The 13,884-nt window shown below is 32.2% G+C and overlaps 1 protein-coding gene across 4 annotated transcripts in view; it reads left to right on the top strand.

Moving 5' to 3' along the window:
- The window catches only part of LOC114322939 (pfkB-like carbohydrate kinase family protein), a 29,602-nt gene extending 25,815 nt beyond the window's left edge, over positions 1 to 3,787 (top strand). For 2 of the 4 annotated variants that reach the window (XR_014336254.1, XM_028270406.2), the window contains one exon: positions 2,520 to 2,851. The gene's annotated coding sequence lies outside the window, so the exon portion shown is untranslated. Of the gene's footprint in view, positions 1 to 2,519; positions 2,852 to 3,333; positions 3,381 to 3,472 lie in introns of those variants that run through there. The other 2 variants (XR_003650955.2, XM_028270407.2) reach the window with 2 other exon arrangements.
- Positions 3,788 to 13,884: the final 10,097 nt, after the last annotated feature.

Below are 13,884 nucleotides of genomic sequence, written 5' to 3'. Positions count from 1 at the left end.
TAAAGGCGACGGGAAACAAGGTCATAACAGCAATAACCTTTCTAAGTGAGACTGTAACTCAAAAAGACACATAGGACAAATCGGGCATTAAGTTTGGTCTTATCTTTACAGGATAAAAGGACAAAACAAGCAAACCCAAACACATGAAGGAGGGAGTAATTTGGAAATTGAGAAAACAGAGCCTCATAAGGAGACCGTCCAGAAAAAAAGGGGGTAGGCATACGGTTGAGAAGAAAAGCAGCAGTAAGAACTGTCTCACCCCAAAACAGAGCCGAAACGGAGACAGAGAGAATGAGAGACCTAGCTGTCTCAAGGAGATAACGATATTTACGCTCAGCTTGACCATTTTACAGGTGTATCAATATAGGAAGTTTGGTGAATGGTATCCAAATTGGCCAAATATTCACAAAGCTCAATTTTAAAGTATTCCCCACCCAAGTCAGACCGCAACAATTTAATAGTAGATCCAAACTGTGTAGTGATCATAGACTGAAAAGTACGGTATATCTGGTAGAAGTCAGATTTATGAGTCATAAGATAAACCCAAGTGTAACAAGTTCAATCATCAACAAATGAAACATAGTATGCAGAATCCATTTTAGTGAGAATAGGAGAGGGACCCCAGGCATCAGTATGAACTAAAGAAAATAATGTATCTGATATAGAGGTACTTTTGTGGAAAGTTAAGGCTATTATTTTGGCAAGTTTACGCCCCCGACACTCGGTAAGTTGATTAGAAGAAATTTTACTCAATATACCTAACTGAGTTAAAGGCCGTAAGTGGACAGCAGACAAATGCCCTAATATAGAATGTCACAAATAGAAAGAACATGACAAAGAATCTAACTAAAAAGAGGAAAAAGCAATCGGAGAGGTAGTCATAGGCAGATGTAGGCTCTCTACCACATAGAGGTCTCCAACTCTACGACCAGCCTCAATCTGCTTCTTGGATATTCGATCCTGCACAGAACAGATAGAAGAAGAAAAGATAACATCAAATTTAAAACCGGAGGCATCAAGCTGACTAATAGATAATAAACTAACAGATAATTGAGGAACATAAAGAACAGATGGAATAGAAACAGCAGACATAGTAGACGGTCAAATAGACCCAATAGATATAACAGACGTATCAGACCTATTAGCAGCATTAACAATAATAGGAAAGGGATGAAGAGTACAATTTTGAAGTAAGAAAAGATATGGAGTCGTATGATAAGAGGCACTAGAGTCACAACACCAAACATACGAAGAGATACCTAAAGAAAACCCAAATAAACCTGAATGAAGAGAGAAAACAAGAAAGGCAGATAGCGACGGTTGGGAAGTAGACAGTATATGTTGAAGCTGACTAATTTGAGCACTCAAGGAAGCCAAGTCAAGATCAGGAGCCGGAGCAGATGCAATATAAGCTGCGGGAGGAGCCCAAAATTGGTTCTAAGACTGCTGAAAAGACGAGGCAGGCAGACATTTCTTCTTGCAACAGTGGTACTTCTAATGGCCCCTCTGATGGCTGAAGGCACACTCATCTGAAGCCAATGACCCTTTCTTGGGCTTTGCAAAAGGCTGAAGCTGATGGGTATCCAACATTATAATGAACCAAAACTAGAGAACCAATTAGGCAAAGTGTAATAAATAGAAAATTGATGGATCAAATTATAATATTGGTCCAAACAAGAATAAGAGAGAACTGCGATTAGTCAAAGAGGAACACTCGCGACTCAGAACAAGAGAGAGAGATGTCGCGATGCAATGGGTCGCGACTCTGACAGGTGCGACTGATGTTGCAATTCCTGCAACTAACGGAGATGAAGTCGAAGAACTGATATCACAACTCCAATAGACAAAGTCGAACTAGAGGGGAGAATCACGATGAAAACCCAGGAAGTCGCCCAAGCTAAGCGAAATAGAGGGTGAACTAAGCCAGAGAACTAAACCAAAGAGAGACCATGAGTTCAGTGTACACGAACCAAAAACCTTCGATCTGAGCTAAAATCGATTTTGGACCATATGGGTTGTGCAAAGTCAATGCAATAGAAAACTCAATGGGTCAATTATGACGCAACTAACTTCGAACCAAACGAAGGGAAGAGGCAGAATTAGCTGAGTCTTCTCGAACTAGACACGAACCAGAGAACTCAATCGATTCTGAGATTCAAAATAGAGATACACAATGGTTGTTACAGTTTCGACCCAAGCTCTGATACCATGTAAGTTTTTTGAATAATTTATGTATATTCAATTATGTATATAATACAAGAGTACCTCAGTTTATATAACAATCTAACTTAGGACTGAAAAAGGTAAGAAAAATCCCTACTATATACGAAATATATATACTATTATATATACATAAAGTCGAATATTCTCACAGGTTCCAACCAACTTGAGTCATATTCATCTTATGATTAATGTTGAGTTATGTGGTTTAAATCTGCTGATTCTTCAAATTGGGAGTTGATGCATCACAATAACAATCTCTATATTTGTTCATTTGCATGTACATTGATTTGATTAAGGAGCTTCTAGGGAAGTGAAGCCATGTGAATGAGGACGAGGCAAGAAGCTTTATAGTGGACTAGTGGATCAAAAAAGGCCTGCTGGACCAAAGCCACATCGCATCGGATATCAAGCTCGTGGACCTTTGAGAGAGATTTCAAATATGAGTCCTGTTAACTTTTGATTCGTTAGTGGATTTGTTTGGGTTGTCTGAATGGTGGTTTTCGTCAAAAGAGTTTTCCTTGGAGTTACCCATTAAATCATCATGTTATTGTTTTTGCCGTATGAATTGCATATTATTTATTGTCACCACTATTGAAATCAAACTTAATAATTGATTGGTAAATTGAAATTGGCGATTAGAGCATATGATTGGGGTATATACCCAATCCCCAATTGATGAAGATGATGTTGAGAGAGAAAAGAGATTGGGATTATTGTTGTCCAAAGCATCTTAAACACAACTCATCTGTCTTATTAACAGGACTTGTCCACTTTCTTCTACAAAAAGACACTCCTCTTTAGTTTTCCTTTTTAAAACCCATGTTACACGTAAATTCTCTCTCTCTCTCTCTCTCTCTCTCTCTCCCATCAACCACAACTTTTTTCCCCATCCATCAATCCCACTTCTGAGTTTCTCTTCCTCACCAAACATGACTTTCCCCTCTTTTCTCCTCATCCTTTTACTCTCTCTTGTTTCTCTGCATGCTATGCCAAAGTTTGGAGGTTAGAACTCTCTCTCTCTCTCTCTCTCTCTCTCTCTCTCTCTCTCTCTCTCTCTCCATTTGTGTGTGATTTGGATATACATTTTAACTAGTAAAATGGTTTTTTTAGATTCTAGGCTTGAGAATATGAGAGCATCAACAATGTATATACACAAGGTAAGCATGCTATTATATTTTTTGTTATTTGAATTTTCTCTCTTTTAATTTGTGTTTGTATATATATAATTGTGTGTGCATATACTTTTCAGTTACTTGTTGAAGGTGATCATGTCCAAAGGAAAGTGTTGCATGAGGTGCATTCAGGGCCCAATCCCATCGGCAATTCCTTCCCAAAACAAAATTGTAAAACCAAGTTACAAAGAATTCCATGACTCTCTCTCTCTCTCTCTAACATTTTTATGTTCCACAAATAAAAAAATAGTTACCAAAGATACTCATCAAATCTGTTTCTCCATTTCAAATTACTTTAGATTATATGAGAATTTCGAGACATAACTCAAATAGTTCAAAATGTATTAGAAGTTAGAAATTTGAGTGATTCTATAATATTTGTGTTTATATCCTATCACTTGCCATTGTTTATTTCTATTGAAAAGGCAAATGATGCCTTCGATTCCTATCAAATTTTTTGGGGAATTAAAAAAATTTAACTGAATCAATTAGAGCAATGATATTCAGCCTTCCATAGGGTGGTGTTAATTTTGTTTTGAATAAATTTGTTAAATCAAAAAAAAATTATTTCTGTTTTTATTTATTTATTTTATGTAAGTGAATACAATCTTGTGACCAAAGTGAAAGTTACAGAAGGAGAAGAAAAAAAAGAAGAAAAAAAACACCAATTCTAAGAGTTTTGACTGTGACATATGCTTTTAGTGTTTCCTTACCTATTCAACCATTGATTGAAAGTACTTTTTTCATGATCTTTCCAAAAAGCAAATGGTGTAAAATGTCTTTGAGGACTACTTTTTTCTCCAAAGACAAGTGTTGGTAATAGGGCAATGTTGGATGTCATTGTCACTTTTTGGAAAAATTATATGAAAAAATAACAATATAAAAAAATATTCTAAAAACAAGTATATAATTTAGATTTAGTAGTTGTTTTGGAATTTGCTTATTTAGTAATTTTTTTTATTTTTTATGAAAAGATATGCAGAAAAGTAGAGAGATAGTGTGATAATTTGTAGCAAATAAGCTGCTTATTTAGCAACTTTCCATATTTAGCAACTTCAATGTCGTATAGATCACTTTCAAAATAAATTTCATTCAAATATTTTATTTTTGAACACTCTTTATAGTGCTTAACACAAAAAAAAAAAAAAAAAAAAAAAAAAAAAAACTTCTCTTCATACATTTTTGGAATGCCTAGAATTGTTGATAAATTATTACTAGATTAGAGCCCCATACTTTAATGGCAAAAAATCCATTATTTTGACAAAATACATTCATGATGAAACTAGTCCACATTAAAACAAAGTAAAAGACTAAAAACATTGTTATAAAAAAAATAATAATAATGATTTTCGCAATCCCTCAATTACTAGTTATTATTGTAAAAGCATTCTTTTTTTTTTTATACGGTTAATTATCATGAGAACATTATTTGGCTGCTATATTGGCTTTTTGCTTTGCAAAAGTCAGAAAGCACCCTAAAAGAAAAATTGATTGGCTTTGGGCACCAAGTGTTATATGTCACACACTACTTACAATATATTATGTTGTCTTCTGTTTTTTATCACCTAATATAAAATTGTGAGTTTTATTTTTTTCATCAATCATAAATTGCATGGAACAAAACAAATAAAGTTAAATATACATTTTAATCTAAAAGAGATAATAGGAAGGAAACCCAATGTAATTATTGTAAATTTGTGAAGTTTACTGTATTTTTTTTTTAATTTCAAAAGAAATTAGTGTTATTTATTCAAAATTTTATTATGCACATCTCTAAAAATGCGCAATTGCATATTTATTTTTAGCTGATTTTTTAAAAATAAATAAGAGTTACGGATCATACTCAAGTTGAGGCGTAATTTAGTCATAATTAACAATACTCAGGGCTTAGTTAATTCAAACATGTGTATATATATATATATATTGAAAGGTAAATTACACTCACCTTCTTCAAAATTATATATATATATATATATAATTAGTTCCGCACTTTTGATATAATTATACTGACCTCTCTTTAATAAAATTCAGGGTAAATTACAAATACAACCCCTAAGGTTTGATTAAAATACAAATCGCCCCCTGTAATTCTGAAAATTACATTCCACCCCTTGAGATTTTTAATTTCATAACAAATCGCCTATTTTATTAATAAATCATTAAGTTAATTAACAGTTTTTAATAATTTTATAAATATGTTTCAATTAATAATTTAGGTAATTTTATTATTGTATAGGAGAACAATTATGAATTTCTTTTTTTTAGTTAATTTTGTTAAATAAAAAATTTTAACAAGGGGTATTTGTAATTTTTTAAACTACAGGGAGCAATCTATACTTTAAGCAAACCTTAAGGGGTGTATTTGTAATTTATCCTAAAATTAAAGCAACAAAAACTAATGCAAATGGTATATAAATACTAAAATAAACAAATAAATGTATATTTTGATAGAAAATGTATGACGATATTATTTTTTTTATTTATACAACTAACAAATTATTAATTAAAAATTACCTAAATACTATGCGAATTAAAATATCAAGAAAGATCAGTGCAATTATTTTTAAAATTAGGGTTAATTGTATTTTTCTTTTTTTAAATATCAAGGTGAGTGTGAGTACAGTCCAAATGGAGTCCAACCTGTTGGGCTTGAGATGCCCATCAACAAACGTACCTTAGGGCTCGAGTTGGGCCTACGTGACTCCTTACGTTTGGGTCTATTTAATTTGTTTGAATTTGGGGCTTTGTTGGTCCAATGTTAAAAATAAATAAATAAATTACAATAATATTTCCTAAAATTTAACACAGTTTTCATTTAAGTCCTTAAAGTTTTAATTTTATCAATTAAGTCCCTAAAGTATTAAATTCGAATCAATTTAATCCTGAAAACAATATAAAAATAGTACATAAGCCTAAAGGTTATATAAAATTGTGATAAAGTCCAGATTTTAATTTATTGTTAACTTAATTATCCTCTCTACGCTTATATTTTTATAAGTAGTATATTTCTAATTGCTTATATAGGTCTTCTTTTATTTCTATTCTACTATTATTTATATTCGTCTAATATGAAATTATTTATTTTATCTGATTTTGGACTATTTCTAATATTATTTTATATTTCATTTCATTATTTTTTTTTTATTATTCCACCATTATTCATAATCCGTTTAGATTATAATTACTTAGATCTATTTTTTCATTTTTATGGTGATATTAATTCAAAAAATTGCCTTGGAGAGTTCTCTATAAGGATAAAAATATCTATTTATATTATTTTTTATAAGAACTAACTGCTTACATTTATCTAATAATAAATATCGAATTCATGTATAATTTCTAATTGATTTTCCTTAAGATTTTTGTTAAGTTCTTTTAATAATCTGATTATAATATTGTTTTATTCGATAATTATTTGTGATGCAGGACTGTTAATTAAATTATTTTTAGCAATCTTCAACTATGATAACAAATGACAAAATAACCTTGTGCTATAGTAATATGTTATTTGGGATTTACCTCATAAATAACAGAGGATTTTTATTTATTATTTTTTTTAAGAATGCATTTGAATCTTAAATTTGGAAAGGAATTTATACAAAAATAAATAAATAAAATAAATGCTATTTTTTATTTTTTTTAATTTTTTTTTTACATTTTTATTTTTTTTTTCTCTTCACAGTGAGGGAATCAATACAAGCAGATGCTCAAGCACACAAATACCTACCACACCCCCATTGAGTGGACTACCCTATCCATATACCCTCTTGTACAAGGTGGGAAAATCCAAGAAAGTATATGCCAAAGCATATACATTACTAATAATTCAATATTTAGCACTAACGACACTTTTCCACAAGTAAAAATATTCATTTACAGTTTTTCTATTTATATAAATATTAATTATATAATCCGACATAATTTTTTTTAAAACCATTGATGTACGGCTTAGTAAAATAATAAGACTCATCTTTCCAGATAAGGTTGTGTCTAATCAATCATTTTTTTGTATTTCTATACATTTTCATTTATTTAACCTGAACCTTCTCAATGAATTTAGAACATCTCTAACGGTGACTCAAATTTTTCACTAAATTTGAGTTAAAAATGACCCATTTCATCAATTTTGATACCACTCGCTCCAACGGTTCACCTTTCACCAAATCTATCCCGGGACAACCGGGTGGTCGACCGGCCGGTTGACCGGTTAGGCCAAAAAAAAAAATTTTTTTTTTTTTTCGCGAATTTTCTGAACTTTTTTTTGAACTTTTTGAACTTTTTTCGGGACGACCGGGTGGTCGACCGGTTAGGCAAAATTTTTTTTTTTTTTAAACCGTTTGAACTTTTTTTCCTGAACTGTTTGAATCTTTTACTGGTTGACCGGTTGGTCAACCGGCCGGGCAATCGGCTGGTTGACCGGTGTACCTCTTTCAACGGTCAGTAACAGTGATTTGGTAAAATCTGTGACTTGGTCTCAGTTTGATGTTTTGTTTGCTGAATTCTCATTTTGATATGACTTTGGTGCAACGGTTGGAGCTTGAAAAAGTAGATTTTTCATCAAAATTTGAATTTGATGCTGGGTTTGGTTCACCGTTGGAGATGGTCTTAGGAACAACAAAAAGTTACATACACAAAATTAAAAGCAAAGAAAATGAATTATATGGCCGAAATCCATTATACATGTAGCTTTTGTGCCCAAATTTTGTGTCCCCAATATTGTTGCTGAAGAATATATCTTATAATTGTGCATTGAAAAAGGTTAAATGTAACTCGAAATATATTATATGACGTAAATTTAAATGATTTGAGCTATATTTAAAATAAATTTAGTGTATATATATTACAACATATAAGAGTTTTAGAAATTAAATTTTTTGGTCTCTAAAAGTAAAAATTTTGTTACAAAAGATATTTATCATCGCGAGGATAGCCACTAAAAGGTCGTCCCGAAAAGTAAAAAATAATGCATTTAGCGACAAAATTTGAAAATATCTCTAATAAATAAACTTTTAAGGACAAAATAATTTGGTTTTAAAATTGTTTACTTTTTTAGACAAAACCCAAAAAAATAATAATTCATCACTAATGTCCAATTTTTGTTGTTAAAAATATAATAATGACACTTTTCACAACAAAAATATTTAATTCCTAAAAAATAATTTTATTCTTAAATTTTGATCTCTAAAATTTTAATTTTTTGTAGTGATATTTTGTGTTTTAATTATTATTTTTTTTTTGGAATTTTACTAATTAATTGTGATTGACAATACTATAACAACTAAACACAATCGATTTGTCAATGATTTGCCTCAACACATTCTATCACATCTTAATTAACGAGCAATTTAGTGCACATTAAAGGCAATGGGACCCAAAATTTCAATTGGACACCAACTACCCTAATATTATACAAATAAAAAAATTCAATAAAATATTTGTGCAAAACGTGTGATTATAGTGCAACTATATTTTATGTAAGTTTGACATATTGTAAAAAAGTTAAAAAATTAAAAAGTTACTTAAAAAGTTAAAAAGTAAATACTATTTATCAAAAGTCAACAATTATGGCTGCACAACTCTCAATCCTAATTTTTCTCTACAAATCAATTTTTACAATTTTTTATTACATATTTTTCCATATAAAGTCAAAAAGTTAATCCAAATATCCATATTTTCTTTCTCAATTTTTTAGTCTAAAAAGACAAAAAATATACTTATTTAAAACACCCCAAACAACCCCTAAATATCATCTCTATTCAACTTCAAATTCTAGGTAACTTTATAGGTAATTTTAAGAATTAACATGAATTTTTTTATTATGGTATACATTTAAGGTTTGTATTGTGGGTCAAAATTTAAGTGAATCTAAATCATTAATTTCAAATTCTGAATTTTTTTATGATTTTTTTTTTTTATTATTCTGGATACGTAGTAATTCTGAGAGATTAACCAATAGTCCCTATCCCCTCTTGCTAAGAAAATGTTTTGAATTTATTTTATTCTCCACTTTCTCTTAAGACTACCCTTATGATGATACTAAAAAAAATACTTAATATATGTGAAACAGAGTTACGTACATTATATGTATTTGAGATTAATTCATTTACTTATAAGTCTATTTTGCTTCTTTAAAAAAAATTAAGTCATTTGTCATACTCATATCTCACAAAACAAATCAACTTCCGCCATTCAACAAAATCATTAAAATAAAAGTTAAAAAAGTGAAAATATATTAAACAAATTAATTTTTTTAAGTACTAATTTATTTGTGGACATTTTTTTTATCTAATGAGGTAACTTGAGTATCAAAGGAAGTTCTCAGATGGACAACCCAATTGTAAAAAAAATAAATAAAGAAATAAAGAAACCTATTCACAATAATATTAAAAGATACTTTTCATTTTTGGTGAATTATGTAGAGTTGATGTCATTGGATGAAGGGCATGAATCACAGCCATTAATTTTTTTCACTTTGCTTTCTTGCATTAAATATCACAACTAGACATCCCATATATATCACACCTTTAAGCCAAACAACTCATAGTCTAGTTGCTTGATTGAATAAGGGAGGAAGATAATTTGTCTTTGTACTATATTTGTCCAAGGATGTGGTATGTGTGGTATGTGGAATCCGCAGATTATTAGCTCCATAAATAGTTATATTTGAAAGTCTGATTTTGGGGGATTGTTAAGAAATATGAAAAAAATTTGAGACCCTTAATAAAACTCATACAATGTCACTCTTAATGATGTAAAATGATAGGTGTCAACTTTCGATTTGTCACATATTCAATTATGTGGGACTTTACTTTCTTGCCATATCATTATACGTATAATTGAGGGTAATGAAATGGAAAAACTATTCAACACTCTTGGAAAGCCACGTGTTCATACTCCAAAACTAAACATTATACACCATTCCCCCTCATATTCCTCAGTCACCCGATACAAAATCATAGACCATATCTTTTTCACCAATCGCAACACTTTGGAGCACCACGTGGCCGTGCTCCAGGAGCATCCAATAATCACTTGATGAATGGGGGGATGTAGCAAAACTTAAGAAATAGAATAAGATTTGGGCCATGCATTTGTTGTCATTAAATTTTGAGATTCATTACACCAAAACCCAATCAATTATTAGCGAATATCATTTTATCCCCTCATCTATGAATTCATACACATTGACTCTTTTAACTATGAAAAACATGCAAATACACTCATTTTGGAAGTGGTCAGGAGAAAGTAAAAGTGATACATTTTTATAGTCAAAAAGGTCAAATTGCATGGGTTCATAATAGATAGGGCAAAGTGATGTTTGAATCTTAAATTTGGAAAGGAATTTATACAAAAATAAATAAATAAAATAAATGCTAACATTGAGAGTTTGCATTTTCTGTAATAAAGTGTCCATAAACTCAGTATTAGACGATTTTAGCTTAAAGTTAGTGATGTCTAATGATGGTTTAATGGATACAGGATGGAGAGTCGAGACTCCTGTGACAGGTGGAGCTAGGGTTCTATCCTTAAAGGTAGAAACAGCTTCTTCAACTCGGGTTAATTGCTTACTGATGGTTTGACAGATAAGATTGGTATAGTTATTCTGTCTTGCTAAAGAACCTTCGGCTTTGGAAAGTTTTCCTGATTGAGCATCTATATATGCAGTGGCTGATAATGGTTGTCTGGTTGTTTCTCCATTTGGTACTAACTCCAAGGCTTGAGGAGGGGGATGTATCGAATGGATTACTTGTCCTTCTGTAGTAGTCCAGGCTTTGTACTGGTCTTCAATAACTGTTACTTTTGGTTGGGTGACTGTATTATACCATTCAACAAAGGGTATTAATTTCTAATGTAACTCAAGATGTTGATAGTATTGAGTTTTATAATTGGCTAACTGGTCAGAAGTATGGTTGGTAAAATACCAATCCATAAATTCTTTATATTGATTCTGGTTAAATTCCTGGTTTAAAATTTTTCTATTTTCACTTCCTGGTGTAAAATCCATTAAAGATCAAAATTCATATCGCTGGCCGTTGGGCTATCTGGTGATGGTGTTGGTGTAGTATAAACACCATGAGGAATTCGGTTTTGGGATAGACGGACTCCTTGGATCTCTGAAGTCATAGGATCATCCTGTGGATCACTAGGTGGTCTACTAGGAGGCCTAGAAGGTATCTGTTGGAGAATATTTTCTATTTGTCTTCTGGAGGGTAAGTTGTCAACAGATTGACGACTAGATTCCGGATAATCCACTTGATAAGGAGGGACAAAACGAAAACTGTTGTTGGAAAACCTTCTAGGGGCAGTTCAAAAACTGGCATTAGAAGAATTGCTTCTGGTAAGCATGGGTTTCTGGAATCGGAGGTATACGTTACCTCTGTCTGTTTGGATTACATCATCGATGTTGTGCTGTATGAGTGGTTTAGGAGGGACAGCATTAGGAATTTCCCATTTGTCAGGAAAAGTTATATCCTTCCAAGGGAGGATTTTGGGAACGGCTACTTGACTGCTGTAAAGATTTGTTTCAATCAATACTGTTTTTCCTGCTTCAGTTTTCTTTTTGACATAAGGATTTAAAGTTGTTAAAGCCTTAATACAAATTCTGGAATGAACTGAAAAGGGAGGTGTTCCAGGTTTATACTCATAACCATGAGTAAGAACTCTAAGTTCTAAGGTTTCTGAAAGGTTAGTGTCACACAAGGCAACGCTAAGATTTGGATAAATGTCAAAATATACTGGTCCATGAGACAAACTTGTCTCAATCGCTCCCATAAGTGAGGCACGCCAGTTAAGGCATCTGCCATCACGTAGGGTGCATTGGATGCTGGTATTTTGACCAAGAAGAGTCAGAGGTTTGAAGGCGATTTGTACTAATCCTATATGGATGTACTTATACTATTTAACAAATGGAATAAAATCATTTATATGAATTAAATGAATGATTTCATCATTGTTCTGAATACAGGATGCATGTTCAAAGGTTTTAATTATTTTTTTACTAAGAAAGTTAAAAGTTTTTTTCTTGTAAATGGTTGCTGGATCTACTGTTGGGATAGTCCATTTATCTAAGGCTTCCTTGACATCCTGGTAGGCTACTAATTCAGCGGCTTCGGCTAGAGAGGAAATAGTATTTCCTACTGATGTTACTGATCCTGCTTCTGGTATTTCTACTGTATTTTCTTGTGGATTGGACATGGTTGTATTGTGATCATATATGTCTAATTTATTAAAATTTATATTTTTATTATGTGATAATTAAAACGTGGCTCTGATACCATGAAAGGTGCTCACTAAAGGTAAGATTAGCACGTCTATCAACGATTTACGGGCATCAAACGGTCTACGCACTCTCTGCAACATGACCTAAACCCTACGCGACTTGAGTGACGTCCCACTAACCCTAACATTTAATTAACCTTACAAAAGCACAAACCCAAGAATTAATACACACATAATAATGACATAAATTAAATAAATTAGGACATATATGATCTCATAATACCTTTACTGTTGGGGTGGTGGAGGCCTTCTGGCCGCCCACACCACCAGATGCTCCTGGATCAGCACCTGGATCTCCTGTAGATACTGTTCACAGGTGGCTAGCCTTTCTGATATGTACTGTTGAGTATAACGGTCTGGTGGAAGACTAAGATAAAATTGTTTCTGTTGTAACCAAAATCTTTGGGCTGATAATAATGATTCTAATAAATCAACTGAGGGCATACATAGGTAAATACTAAAGACAAACTTTTATTGAGGAAGTAAAATATTTTACAAGGGGGTTTGGAAAGAGATTACAAGAGAGAAGAAAAACTGAAAAGAAAGTCTGAAAATTTCTAAGTGCCTCAACAAGGGTGAGGGCATCCCTTTAAATACAACTAAGAAGATAAGATTACATTATTACATAAAGACAGGTGGCCTTCTTCGATTGAACCGACAGAAGACAGAATTCCTCCTTATCAACTTATCTTCAACTTTTCGGAATGGGGAACAGCAACTTCCTTTTACTGTTGAAAATATCTGTTTTTACAAAAGTGGTTTGTCCTATTGTGCCGACTCCTAAAGCTCGGGCCCCTTGCCTTTATTGGACTTGTCTTTAGCCATCTTTTCCACTAGGACAGTTGTTAGAGAATCCCAAAAATTGCCAAGATTGGGTTCTTCATCATCTTCGGATTGTGATTCACCGGCCAACACGTGTTCGGCTGGATCTGATTCTGGCTGACTGGTACCTGATCTCATAGATACGTCATCTTCTGGATTAACAGATTGGAGAAATTGTTCCTTCAGATAATCCATGCTTTTGACAATTAATTCATTGTCTGAAAGATGGGGGTATTTCTGTTTTAACTCCTTTTGGATCTGGACAAAAGGATTACATACTGGAGAGGATGGCGCTGGAAGTGCTGGTTGTTTGACGGATTCCCAGCAGGCTTTGGTATGCTGTTGAATTTTCGTAATGAGATCCTTAAGATCCATCTTATCCCACCAT

This window comes from Camellia sinensis, chromosome 7, assembly GCF_055761805.1.
Source record: "Camellia sinensis isolate YWXY chromosome 7, ASM5576180v1, whole genome shotgun sequence".
Taxonomy (NCBI): Eukaryota; Viridiplantae; Streptophyta; class Magnoliopsida; order Ericales; family Theaceae; genus Camellia; species Camellia sinensis.
This window is presented reverse-complemented; position numbering and strand designations above follow the sequence as displayed.